Below are 14,580 nucleotides of genomic sequence, written 5' to 3' on the forward strand. Positions count from 1 at the left end.
AATAAAGCAGTGGCAAGGAGGAAATTCTGAACAATTTACATGTTTGACATGTAGAAAAACAGGAGCTGGGCAATTGTGTCTCTGGAGCACCTGACTGCCTTCTGGATTTTTCACATCTTCCCATATTGAGAGTGTTGTGCATTGGAACTGTGCGTTGCAGTGACCTCTTGCTCGTAACATGAAAAAGACTGGGAAAAGGGGGCTGATGTGAAAGAGCTGTGGTGGTGCAGGGGTTAGAATGCAGTACTGCAGGCTAACTCTGCTGACTGCCAGGAGTTCAATCCTGACCCGCTCAAGGTTGACTCAGCCTTCCATCCTTCTGAGGTTGGTAAAATGAAGACCCAGATTGTTGAGGGCAATATGCTGACTCTGTAAACTGCTTAGAGAGGCTGTAAAGCACTGTGAAGCAGTATATAAGTCAAAGTGCTATTGCTGATGTGGCCATTTATATAGCCTCTCCTTTTACACAATAATATTGTGGTGGTTACCTGCTTGGCACCTGCAGAAGATCCCAATTGAGCAAATGTCCTTTCTGATCAGTGGCCGAATCGATTCTGATTTGATACCAAGGGGTAACATAATGTAGCATTCATTCTCTGTCTAAAGATACTGTATTACTGCATACAACATAATGTTATAATGTCACCTGGAGAATTCAGTAAGATCTAACACAATTGATTTGCCAAATCCTGCAGCTCCTGACAACATGTGGGATACATCATACTCTATCAGACGGTACCCTTTGTAGTTTCTCCTGCTGGTTTCCTAATCTAGGTGCCTCACGGCTTCCTATCAATCCATCCTTCCAAAAGTTAATTGAGTTTTGTTCTCATTAAAATGAGTTCCCACTGTTACGATTCCTAGTTGTTCTTGTTCTGGGGAATACGGTGTACAACCCTTTTATCTTTCCTACTCTCATAATAAATTAGGTTGCAATTTTCCATGTTCGAATCCTCCCTGCTAAACTGGGTGATTTGGGGCACTCTCTGTCAGTCAACTCTCAGAATAGTAGATATGGGGATAAAATGAAGGGAGATCCCCAGGTTCCTGAAGAAAAGAGGAATGATGGAATATAAATCTAATAATTAAATGAATCTGGTCCAGCTGTCAGAGTGAAGATATATGCAGTCATGGTGATGCAAGTGTGACATGTATTACAATTGAAGATAAGAGTTTCATTAAACGCAACAAGCAGGGCTGGTCCTGGGAAGCAATTAGATAGTTGGCTGTGCTCATGGAAAAGCTTTTCCAAAGTCGATCCTTTGAAGCAAAAATGGCTACAGCTACCAAAACTCTTCTCATCCCCTGCTTCTACTTCTCTCCAATTTTCTCTTTCCAATCACTTTATCTTTTTACTCTGTCCCATCATGGACTCTTACCCTCTGTAGAAACCTAAAGCAGAAATGTAGCATTATGATGCCACCTAGTGATCCTTGCATGTCACCTCTTCAGATTGCAAACCATGGTTTACTTTCTGATGTTTCGAGATAGGAATGTAAATCATGCAATATGGTGGCCACATATGACCCCCCCTGGCAATCTTCCTCTTTTTTCCCCCACAATTTTAAACTCTGATATAATCTCTTCTGAATCTTTACCCCTCCCCCTTTTGCTGCACATAGTCTGCTGCAGCATTTTAACCCAGTTGTATTGATTAGAAAATAGTGAACTATTTGTTTTATGGGGCCAAAATGCACATTAAAGTTTCCTCGATGGTATTGCTATTACATGGGCAGGCCAAAAAGCAGTGGGAGCTGTCAGGGAGCATCAGAAGTCATGGTCATGTGACTGCAGGAACACTTCAATAGCCACAAATCTAATTGTGCTATACTTCCTCCCCTTCTTACACCCGTGTGAATTAGAGAGGTTTCTGTATGAATCCCTTTCAAATGTTATCTCATTGTTCTGGACTTTGTTTCAGTCTCTTTTGCCTAGCTAAATAGCTATAGCACTTAGACATATATACTGCTCCATAGTGCTTTACAGCAGGGGTCCCCAACCCCTGGTCCGTGGACCAGTACTGAGCTGCAGCATGCCAGCAACCGGTCCACACAAACATGCGAAAGTCCATCCCCGAGATGCAGGCAGCACACAAAACCACGTACGCACCCTCTGGTCCGTGGAAAAACCTCTGCATGGAACCGGTCCCTGGCGCCCAAAAGATTGGGCACCTCTGCTTTACAGCACTCTCTGGTTTACAATGTCAGCATATTCCCCCAATAATCTGGATCAAAAAAAATATTTCCAAAAAGAAGGCAGTTGCTGAAAAAGGCAGCCCAGTGTCATGCTTTCTTCTGCTCCTCTAGTACACTATTCAATTGTCTTCACTGGAACAGCAATTTGAACTGCATCCCATACAGAAGAAAGCCAAAGCAATCTTGCTCTTTTAATTGATATTCCTGTGCTCCTTGAAATATTTAGTACTTAGGGGAGAAGGAGAAGGAAGAGAAGACTGGATAGAGGCAAAAAAAATGTGGAGGTTCTCTGGTTCTTTGCTATCATTTAGAACTTGTGCAGATTTTTTTTTTTTAGTTTGTTAACAGAGGGCTTTTGTTATTGTTCTACCTTGTTAACTATTTTGTCATTAATATAGTAGATAGATAACAGGTTAATAATTTGCAATTAGAGTTAGAAGTTTAAAAAACTGAGTGCCTGTTTTGTAAGGGGTGGTAAACTAATACTGTTGAAATATTGAATCCATATTCAACTAGGGGCAAATGTCTATGGAGATTCTCAGTCATCCAGGTCATAATTATCCCAAAGGTGCTTTTTCACGAGGCAACTGGACTTTCTTGTTTTTCTTTGAAGACGTTTTGTTTCTCATCCAAGAAACTTCTTCAGCTCTGACTGGATGGTGGGGAATGGAAAATTTTCCATTCCCCACCATCCAGTCAGAGCTGAAGAAGTTTCTTGGAGGAGAAGCAAAACGTCTTCAAAGAAAAACAAGAAAGTCCAGTTGCCTCGTGAAAAAGCATCTTTTGGATTTAACTGTGGCAGATAATATGTGTATATGTGTTTGTGGATTTTTCTAATGCCTTGTTTGTTTTCTTTTTTTGTTTGTTTCTGTAAAAAAGTTGGGGGGGGATTTTATATTTTAACTTTTTTAATAAAAAAAATGAAAATAAGATTTTTGTGACCCACTATTACTAATACTTCCTTTATTTTGCCAAAGCTTCCCTAGAACAGCATTCCCCAGCTTTTCCAGGTTGGAGGCCCGGCATGGGGGGAGGGGGGAGAAAGAGGGGATAGTTTTGTGTGAGGGCGTGGGCTCATCACATCTTCAATGGGGGGAAAAGCAGGTGTTTGCCGTTTGTGCAAGTGGGACTGTGCACAAGCGCGCACACCAGCCCACCACTCACGTGGCCCGGTTGCAAATAGGCCACGGATTGGTAGTGGGGGACCCCTGTCCTAGAAGGACCCCTTTCCTGCAACTCTCTGAACCTGAACCTGTCAGCCCAAGCTGCTTAACTTCTTCTTTTTGCTGCATTATCTGACTCCCCTTTTCCAAGCTGCATCTGAGCTCATAGGATGTCTGTCTTCTTGCACATTTGTTCCTACTGACTTGTTGACTCCTGGTGGTCTCTCAGTACCTGAATATGTCCTACCTGATCATTGTCTAAGCATTTGCCAAAGAATAAAGACTGAATTCCTTCCCCCTCCTTTCTCATAAGGTGACCAACTTTTTTACAATGAAAAGGAGGACACAAATAAATTGAAGAAAAAAATATCGTAAATAAAAGAAACATTTTATTCATTGCAACAATAATACAGACAACTTGGATGTGCAAAGTTTGCCGGCCGGGTGTTTTGGTGCGCTCAGCAGCAATTCCTATTGGCTTTTGAAAGCCAATAGCGGGAGTAGCACAGCTCATGCAAAATTGAAAAAAAAAACATCAAAAAAAGGTGCCGGAACGCCATTCTGAGCGTTCTATGAGGGGAAAAAAAGCCCTGCAGATTAGTCTTCAAATATCAAAAAGGAGGACATTAGGAGGATACTTTTCGAGGGAGGACAGAACTTACTAAAGGAGGACGGTTGGTCACCTTATTTCTCATGAAGAAATTCACACTGGTAAGGTTAATAGTGCTATCTAGAAATTCATTCCCTGATAAACGGATTTCTGCAATGTTTTATCAAAAAAAATTCCTTTGGCAAACTAATATACTAACAATGACAGAAACTAGAAGGCATCTCAGTTCCTAATAACCTCAAAGGGATACAGCAGTATTTAAATACGCAAATAACAATTAGACAAGCATAGAGAAGCTTGACATTCCTATGTATAAAGATCATTAGGGAAAGTTTTCAGCCCAGTAATATTAAATCTCCCATTAAACATTGGATTGAAACAGTGTATTGAAAAACTGGCAGCTAATAAATGAATAATCATTTAAAAAATGATTAATTAATATCTTAATCCAGAGATATTCCTGATGGGAAAACTCAGTTGTGAGTTGCTCACTGGTTACTTAGATTCAAAGGGAACCCATCAGGTGATGCTCATAGTCTGCCAAGCCAAATGGGTGTAACAACCTGGGTCTCCTGGCTGCTAGGCTTGAGGCAAGGAAGTATTCACTTGTTGCAAAGCTGCAGCACACCTGCTTTGATGGAAAAGCCGCAGGCCAGGGCCTGAATCCAGATCATGTGCACACCCACTCCAAAACACAATAGCAAAATAAAGCACACACCCCCCCCAATAAAGGGCAGAAAGGAATTACTTGAGCTTTCTCAAGGAAACCCAATCTTATTGTTCAAGCTACTGCTTCCCAAGGCCTTGAGAATTCTCTCGCTTCAGATTATTTTCAGCGGTGGAATTTAATATGCGGTGAACAAAGCTTTCCAAGGCATGTCAGGGAAAGAGTGAAAATGTGAGAAGTCTGAATGGTTTAACCCTTTGGAGCACTTTAAACCGCCAGGGTGAGTCAGAAAGTCCTTTCAAACGAGTTTCCATTAAGTTTGGTTCAGACTTCATGAGCTCCCCAGCATTTTAAGGCTTTTGGTGCATGTCACTTTGTAAAGGTATCTCTCCCAGGTTCTTTCTTCTAAACATTTCTCACTCCCGTGCAAATTCTGACAATGAGCAGGTAGGCTCTGACGTTATGAGAGCAAAAAGGAGGGGAGAGCATCACTTTGTATTTTTTCAATCATTATTATTATTTTGAAGTTTCTATTCTCTGGATATGAACTAATTCCAACTTCCGAGGTAGTTTGGGATAATTTGGAAAAAGTTGATATGCCTATGTGGTTTAAATGTAGCCATAAATTAACAATAAACAGCTTTAATCTGTCTTGCTAAAAATCAAATGATGCTGCCTGAGCATCACAAAAGAGGGGCAAGTGACAAAGAGGTTTCAGGAACTAATTGTGCACCCTTTGTTGAGTTGTGACATCACTCTCAAGAATGTAAGGGGCGGCAGAGTTTGTTTTATATTGTATTCATTATCGTGTTTTGCTGTCATTTTGGCATCATTGTGGTTATCTATATATACTTCAGACTTGTTACCAAATTCCAAAATCGACAGGTAGTCCTCACTTTAGTGACCACTGTTGGGATTGTCACTAAATGGCATGATCATCAGATAATTCCTTCCTAGACAGTAGTTTGGTTGTTTTCTTCATGGCTGGAACTTGAACTGAGAAAATGAGCCTGAAAGAAGTTGGTCGATCACATTCTGGAAGGTGAATATACATTTTCACACAAAGATGTCACAAGACCGCTGAAATCCAAACTCAGCTGTACTTCTGCCTGCCTATATCAGTCGATTCTTTGACTTTCCCAGAAACAGCTACTATGTGTGAATTCAATGGGAATATGAGAATTCCCAGGACATGGACTTTCCCCCTCAAGCACTCTGCCTTGACAATAACTTGAATGACTGCTGAAAACTTCAGTCTTTTCCAAGACTCTAATTTTGGAGAGACCCATGAAAACTCAGAGCCTCTCCAAAACTTGTCACCAAACTGTAATGACAAAAGCCACTAAAGGCGGAAAGTATTAAATGCATGAGTATTCAGATTAAGGGTTCAGAGATTAAAGTACACGTTTTTCCCTAGACCTGTCCACTTCCTTGTCTCAGCCTCATTTATTTTGCAGAATATAAAGGAACTAAGCTAATACTTAAAGGTAATTTAAGTATTGTCCCGATCAGGAGACTTTGATATTGACTTTATTACTGAATTAGTTACAGGCAATGATTGTAGGGAATTTCCAGATTTATGAGGAAACATGACTGTTACCTCATATGCTTTCCCCACTCAGGGAAAAATCTGCTGATTCTAATAATTTCCCTTAGGGGAGAGTTGGGTAGAATCTTTCAACAGACTGTTTGTAAAACTTGCACTGGAAAGCCCACCTCCACAATCCTTCCCCCCCCCCAACCAAAATCTAAGATTATTCACATTATTCACAAACAGCTTTGCTGTTTTGTCTTGCCATTATCTCCTGCAGTTTGGGAATGCAGTGGCAGAGGAAGATTTGGATTATTTAGTGTCAATCAAGCTCAAGACAAACTTAGAAAAATTGTCACTCACATGCAGCTCTTAATGTCTACGCCATGTCTGCCCTCTAGTGGTCATAAAAGACATTCACAATTTCAGAAGCAAAGGTTTCCTTTCTTATAGGACAAGGACACCATTTCATGCCTAAAAACATGGGAGTTTACAGTATTGTCTTAAATACAGGCAGTCCTCAACTTACAACAGTTGATTTAGTGACCATTCAAAGTTACAACAGCCCTGAAAAAAGTGACTTATGACTGTTTTTCACAAGTACGACCTTTGCAGCATCCCCATGGCCATGTGATCAAAATTCAGATGTTTGGCAACTGATCCATATTTATGACGGTTGCAAGGTCCCAAGGTCATGTGATCACCTTATACAATCTTCTGACAAGCAAAGTCCATGGGGAAGCCAGATTCACTTAACAACTGTGTTACTAATTTATCAATTGCAGTGATTCACTTAATAATTGATTCAAGAAAGGTTGTAAAATGGGGCAAAAATTCACTTAACAACAGAAATTTTGGGCTCAGTTGTGGTCATCAATTGAGGACTATCGTTAACTTGAAATTTGTGTACCGCAAAAGATATCAGCATTAGCAGATTTTAGCATTTTAAATTGCAATATAAAGATTGAAACAAATTTTGAAAATTCCAATGGGTTTATGAGAAAGAATAAATATGGGCAAATGGGAGATTTCTAAATGTTATTTATTTTTAGATGATTTCCTATATTAAGTCTATTGATATAGTTTATACATATTGATAAACTATTGGGAAAAAAATCTGTATGGCAGGGGCAGACTCTTCTTCTTCTGATTTTCATTAAAATATGAGGACAGTGGTTTCTACTTTCCAGATTTTCAGCTATATTATTAATCTTTAATTTTGATTTCTGTGTTTAAATGGAATGAAAATAATGTTGAATATAAACATAATGGGTACCATGAGAAAACCAGTATTATGTGATAGCTTTGAACACTTGCCAAACTCTTGCTTCTAATTTTAGCCAAATTCAGTTCAGTTACTGTTCTTGTTTTAGACAGCAAGATATATTTGGAAAATTTTAGTTTGCTCACGGATCTTAAAAATGGTGGGTAAGGATTTTATTATTTTGTGAGAACTTGGGCAGAAAAAATATTTTTTTTAATCAGTTGACCTTGACACTAATTTTTTAACATTCTGAGTCACTAAAAAATAATCTGAGAAACAATGCAAAGACTGATTTTATCTGATTTCATGCGATTGACGTTCAATCTGTTATTGAAAAATGCCCCTCCCTTAATGTGATTGCATTCTATATACATGATTTTTAACCTAGTTTTTCTAATTTTCTTGATTTTTCTTTATACTTGAGCCAATAAAATAAAAAGTAATTTTGTTACTTCCTCCTTTCTTCTATTTCCAGACTGGCCTACAGCTTTGGTATGCTCTGGTGCTCTTCCATTCAAGTATCGTAAATGCCGGTGTATAAGGTGACTTCCGCGAGCACTGAAATCAGCGCCAAAGATGGGGGTCGTCTTATACGCCAAGTCATCTTATACGCCGGAAATACTGGTAGTTTCCGGCGTATAAGACGACGTTCTAGGAATGCGGCCTGGCTATAAAGACGGGGGTTGTCTTATACACCGGGTCGCCTTGTACGCCAGCATATACGGTATTAGCCAGTCAGCCCCTGGCTCCTTAGCTTTTTGAGACCGGCTAAGATACCAGTGGCAAATGGGACAGAATACTAGGACAATGGTGGTGAACCTATGGCACAGTGCCAGAGGCGGCACTTGGAACCCTCTCTGGGGACACGCGCGCCGTCGCCCCAGTCCTAGGCCTTCAGCTGGGTTTTATAAAACTTTTTTGCTTTAGGCCTCCGCTACCAGGTACAAAAAAAAAAGGTTCAATCAATAAGTCAATTTCAACTTCTTGCAGGAAAAAAAAAAAAAAGATCTTGCAAAGTTGGAATTGATTGATTGAACTTTTTAGTCCCACCCAGTCTGCTGTTACTACCGCAGCCACGCGCACCCAATGGGCCACACCCACCCAATGGGCCATACCACCCAATGGGCCACGCCCACCTAGGACCCGACGATGCATAAATGGGTTTTGGGTTGCAGTTTGGGCACTCGGTCTCTAAAAGGTTCACCATCACTGTACTAGGAGAAGCACTCGTAAGACAGAATACTAGGAAACTAGCACCAGATCTAATGTCAGAATTCGACTAAGAATATAATAAATTCTCTTTCTTTTCTTTTGTTCCAAGATCAAATTATTTCTTTTGAGAGAGGATACACAAAAACCTTTTACTCTTGGTGGGAAACAGACTAGTCTTCTATTCTTAGCCAGAATTAAAAAAAACACTGCAGTCATGGAAATGTGCATTTTTCTATTCTTCTTAGCGGATATACTTCTCTCCTTCAAACACTGATGAAAACTGTAGGTGGCCTCAAAATAGGAAAATATTTGCTGAGCTGTTTGGCGTGCCTTCTTAAGCTCCTAGGATAAGGGTTTATTCACAATATTACAGACAAAATATCTTCCTGAGCTAAATAAAATACACCCATTGTCTTGTCCAATTCCCCTGCTACAAGAATTCAGCATTTAATATGGCAGAAGCAGCAGGAGGTGTTAGGCTCCCCCCAAAAAAATTCATAACCCACAACTCGGTAAACTGAACTATCTTTTAAGTCCAAATTTACTTTTGTTAGGATCAGAAATACTGGTTTTTCCAAAGTATTAAATAAGATTTTAAGTAAGAAATGTGGATTTTTGTACTGAAAAAATGTATTTTTGAAAAAGCCAAAGTTCATCAAGTTTTGAAATTTAAACTTCATACATTCTCTCTCCATGTTCAGTCCACCTCAGTGTATTTTGTACCACTCACTCACTACTGTATGTGACCCACAATTTTCTATGGAGATTTTCTGTCATCCAGGTCATAGTTATCCCAAAGATGCTTTCTCACAAGGACTTGCTTGTTTTTCTTTGAAGACATTTCACTTCTCATACAAGGAGCTTCCTCGACTGGCCGGTGGGGAATGGAAGGATTTATACTCCTTGCAGACAGCTGGTCATCTGTTTCTTTTAGAGAGTGTTGTGGTCACTTGGAAGTTTATCTGTGTCATCAGGGTCACCTGAGTAGTGCAAAAGGTGACCCTGACAACTTATACTCCTTGCAGACAGCTGGTAATTTGCAAAAGAATGCAAATGACCAGCTGTCTGCAAGGAGTATAAATCCTTCCATTTCCCCACCAGCCAGTCAGAGCTGAAGAAGCTTCTTGGATAAGAAGTGAAACGTCTTCAAAGAAAAACAAGAAAGTTCAGTTGCCTCATGAAAAAGCACCTTTGGGTTGACCCACAATTGTTTCTCCCACTGTGAGTGGGTAGAGGAGGCAAAGGTGTCTGGTGTACAGTTTGGTGGTGTGATGGATTTGAGCTAACTAACTCCTAGGAAGCAGACAAGCTCTCTATGCCAGTGGTGACGAACCTATGGCACGAGGCGGCACTCGGAGCCCTCTCTATGGTCATGCACGCCATCACCCCAGTCCTAGGCCTTCAGCTGGGTTTTATTTAGGCCTCCGCCGCCGTGTGCAAAAAAAAAAAAAAGTTCAATCAATCAGTCAATTTTAATTTCTAGCAGGAAAAAAAAAGATCTCGCAAAGTTGGAATTGATTGAACTTTTTAGTCCCACCCAGTCTGCTGTTACCACCACAGCCACGCCCACCCAATGGGCCACACCCACCCGGCACCCGACGATGCATAAGTGGGTTTTGGGTTGCAGTTTGGGCACTCGGTCTCTAAAAGGTTCGCCATCACTGCTCTATGCTATCAGCTTGGCCACTGTTTCCCAGATCAGGGGTTGTGAAAGTGGTGGGAGATGATCCATGGTTGGGTCCATGAAGTAAAGTAGACTTCTTTAATGGAGGCAGTGTGCTTCCTCAAGAGGCCATCCTTGAACCCAACAGTTTTTGTCCAACCTTCCCTTTCTGAGAAAAGTTGTTGAGAAGGTGCTCAGTCTAAAGCTGATCAGAACCCTGAAATAAAATGCATAATTTAGTCCTATTTCAGACTGGTTTTAGGCCTGGATTCGATACTGAGACAACTTTGGTCACACTTGTTGATGTTGTTCGGCAGAGTTGGGATGGTGGTGGTGTGTCCATCCTTGATCTCTCATGGCTCTGGGTATTGACCACGGTATCCTCCTGATGTGGTTCCATGGGTTGGGGATTGGAGGCACCGTTTTAAGGTGGCTCTTTTCCTCTGGACTCAGATCCAGGAGGTGTTGGTTGGTTGAAAGAGATCATTCTCCAGGCCTTTAGAGTTCTATTCTCTGTTCTATTCAGTTTGGGCTAATAAGATCAAATTAGATAGGTAGATAACCTTTACTGTCATTTTTTACTGTGGGCACAATGGCACACATTAAAAATGAAATTTAGTTGCTTGCTCTCAAAGTGTACAATTATATCGTTCAACTCTTGGCCAGCAAAATGAGGCTGCTAAATTCCTGTCCCAGTGCCTGGGGGCTGTGTGGGTTTGAATGTGGGAAGCACCTTCTCGAACTCAATCCTACCAACACTGAGTGGCTAAGGGTGTTAGAACCACTCAGTTCTGGGATTATTCTACTTTGGTCTTGGATGGTGTTGCAATTCTCCATTCATGGATGGTGCACAAATTGGGGTCTGGCTGGACTCAAAATATTGTTCAATGAGCATGAAGCAGAAAGGCTTTTCCCCAATTTCATTTGGTGTGTCTGTTGCACTTTTTCAGATCAGTGAATCCTTCAGTCACTCATGCCCTGTTCACCACACAGCTTAACTACTGCAATGTGCTGTACATTGGGGCTGTCCTTGAAGACCATCCAGAAACTTCAACTGGTCCAGAATGCAGTATCCCATGTAACATCTCTGCTCTGCCAGCTGCATCAGTTGCGGGAATGATGCAAGGTAATGAATGATGCTTATATGACATGGCATATGCCTCGTTACTTGAGGGAGTAGCTGTCTCTCACATTATCTGCCCAGTCAGTTCAATCTAGCAGGGTTGGTATGCTCCAGTTTCCATTGATTATAATAATAATAGTAGTAGTAAAGTTGGAAGGGACCTTGGAGGTCATCTAGTCCAACCCCCTGCTCGGGCAGGAAACCCTACACCATTTCGGACAAATGGGTGTCCAGTCTCTTCTTAAAAACTTCCAGTGTTGGAGCATTTACTGCTTCTGGAGACAAGCTGTTCCACTGATTAATTGTTCTCACTGTCAGGAAGTTTCTCCTTCGTTCTAGGTTGCTTCTCTCCTTGATTAGTTTCCACCCGTTGCTTCTTGTCCTGCCTTCAGGTGCTTTGGAAAATAGCTTAATTCCCTCTTCTTTATGGCAGCCCCTGAGATATTGGAATACTGCTATCATGTCCCCCCTTGTCCTTCACAATGCCATCTGATGGGATTTCAGAAATCTGCTTTTTCTGGAGCAGAAAAGTACCCATCCTCTGGAATGAAGCTTCCCCTAAAATTCTCACCCTACCACTCTTTCAAAGAATCTTAAACATCTGGATGTTTCCCCAAGCCTTTTGGCGAGGATGACTGACACCACTTTCTTCATTTTTGTCCCCCCCCCCATTTTAGTTTTCTTTGCTATTATTGTTTTACTGTACCTTGTGCTATTCTTTTGTGTTTATTTTTGTTCTTAAATGTTTTTAACACTTGCCTATAAGTTGCTGGGAGTTGGGTGGCATACAAATTTAATAAATTATTATGGTTGCAGGCACAGATGTTTAGACTGGATTTTGCATTTTTAACCTGTCCTCAGCAGGTAATTCTCCGAAAGACCAACATCAAAAATAAACCAAATATAGCCAGGGACTGTACAGAGAGAAAAAAAATCCACTTCCCCAAATGTCTTTATGGAAAAGGCACATGGCAGTAATTTCAAATGATCAACACTCTTCAGCTCTTCTAAGTCCCTTTTCTCCTGGTTATATATGTTTAGAATAGCATTTATGCAGCTTGCCCCATGCTCCCTATGCACATGTGTAAAGAAGCCCACACAGATGCTACATGACAGGAGAGCAGATTCGAATTACTAGTGTAATTAGTAAAGCTTGTAGAGCATAGCTTCTAGAATTTTTTTCAACAGCCATGCTCTGCAACTTTTCCTTAGCTTGTTCATATTGCTATTAAAGTAACTCCACAATCTGTAACTTAATTACTTTACCTTCATACCATGTATCTTCTAAATCATCTTTCTTTATATCTACTTTCTATTCATTCAATTAGGTTTACAGGAGTTCTCAACCTTGGCAACTTTAAGACATGTGGACTTCAATTCCCAGCTTTGCTGGCTGAGGAATTCTGGGAGTTGAAGTCCACAAGTCTTAAAGTTGCCAAGGTTGAGAACCCCTGAATTAGGAGGACAATGTTTCTTTGAAGAGGACTCTCTTTCTGGAGCTATTCTATTTCCACTCTATTTTTTCCTCACTTTTGTTCATTTTCTGTAGGTCTAAACTTTCCCAAGACCTGTTTTTCACATTACAAAATAAAGGTTTGTCCCACATTCGGAAGTTCTCATCTCTCTTACATCCCTTATTAATTCTCTCAATCTTTTCAGCCTAATTAATCATGTTTTTAATTCATCCCTTTGCCTTGCAAACACACAGAGACTTATGCATAAACTGTATATTCCAAATAAATAGACATTTTTCTCATAGGTGCTTACTGGTCATCCTTCACATTTATTTCTAGGTCATCAAAGAGCTCAATTACTTTTTCTGTAGTCTTCTGTTTTGTTCCACTCACCCAGTCACGTCACTGACAGAATACCATTTTCTCCACATTCATGTTGTAATTTTCCTCAAAATGAAGCCTAATTCTTCCATTATCATTACAGTGGCCATATACAGTACATCTTTGTTATTTATTTGTCAAATTCAGATACCACCCTTCACTCACAGAATGACTCTAGGCAATATACAGCTAAAATAATCATAAAGGACAGTCTTTTATGTCAGAAAGCTGTCCCTTAGATTATTTAATTATTTATTTCCTTGGGTTTGTTCTTGGTTTAAACCTAAAGAACTGTTTTTTAGCATTATGAAACGCTTACAGGTTTTCCTCTTTTTTAGCCTTGCCCCTTTATTTTTTCCAAGAAAATATGGTTACTGTGATTGTCATCATTCACTGGAATGTAACAAGAGGCTATCATCAAGCTATGGATTCTTACTTTTAAACACACTCACAGCAATTTAGATGATATCAAGTTCAAACTTTCTGATATACCTTAGCTCTTTCCTTCAAAATAAAACCTGCACCTTCACTCCCCTAAAGATATCAACTCCGTTCCACAAGATCATATCACTATTCAAATCTATTACATCTTTTCCCTTTGTCTTAGTTTCATAAACACACAACTTATATAGTATTTCATTTGTGAATTAACTTTTTACCACTTACTCTGAAAGTTATTGCAATTCTCTGCAGGTTAGAATCTCTACTATACTGTACAGAAAAGATTTGTCTTGCCAGCCATCATACAGTACTGTTAACTTCATCCGATCAACTTGAAGATACATGCTGTGTACTGAGACACAATCAATATATATACTGATTGCAGAGGATAATAAACAATCTGTGAATTTTCCCTTAATCAGTACAGGTAATCCTCAACCACAAGTGAGAACAGAAAATTCATCATTAAGCAGCATAGTAGTTAACTGAGGCATCACATTGCTGCTCTCCATTTTATGGCCTTCTTTCCCATTGTAGTTAAGCAAGATATTACGTGATTATGATTTGCAACCTTCCCTGTTGGCTTCCCCTGTTGCAGGGATGGGGAATCTTGGCTCTTTTATGACTTGTGGACTTCAACTCCCAGAATTCCTGAGCCAGCATATTGACTTTGTTGGAAACCAGCTGGAAAGGGCACAAGTCATGTGACTGTAGAATGCTGCAGTCATCATAAATACAAGCCAGTTGCCAAGTGCCTGAACTGCGATAACGTGATCATGGTCAGATAACTTCATGGACAGATCATAAGTCACTTTCTTCAGGGCCATCGTAACTTCAAACTGTTATTAAACAAATGGTTGTAAGCAAAAGACTGCC

Source organism: Crotalus tigris, unplaced genomic scaffold, assembly GCF_016545835.1.
Source record: "Crotalus tigris isolate CLP2741 ecotype Arizona unplaced genomic scaffold, ASM1654583v1 scf7180000018048.2368360, whole genome shotgun sequence".
Lineage (NCBI taxonomy): Eukaryota > Metazoa > Chordata > Lepidosauria > Squamata > Viperidae > Crotalus > Crotalus tigris.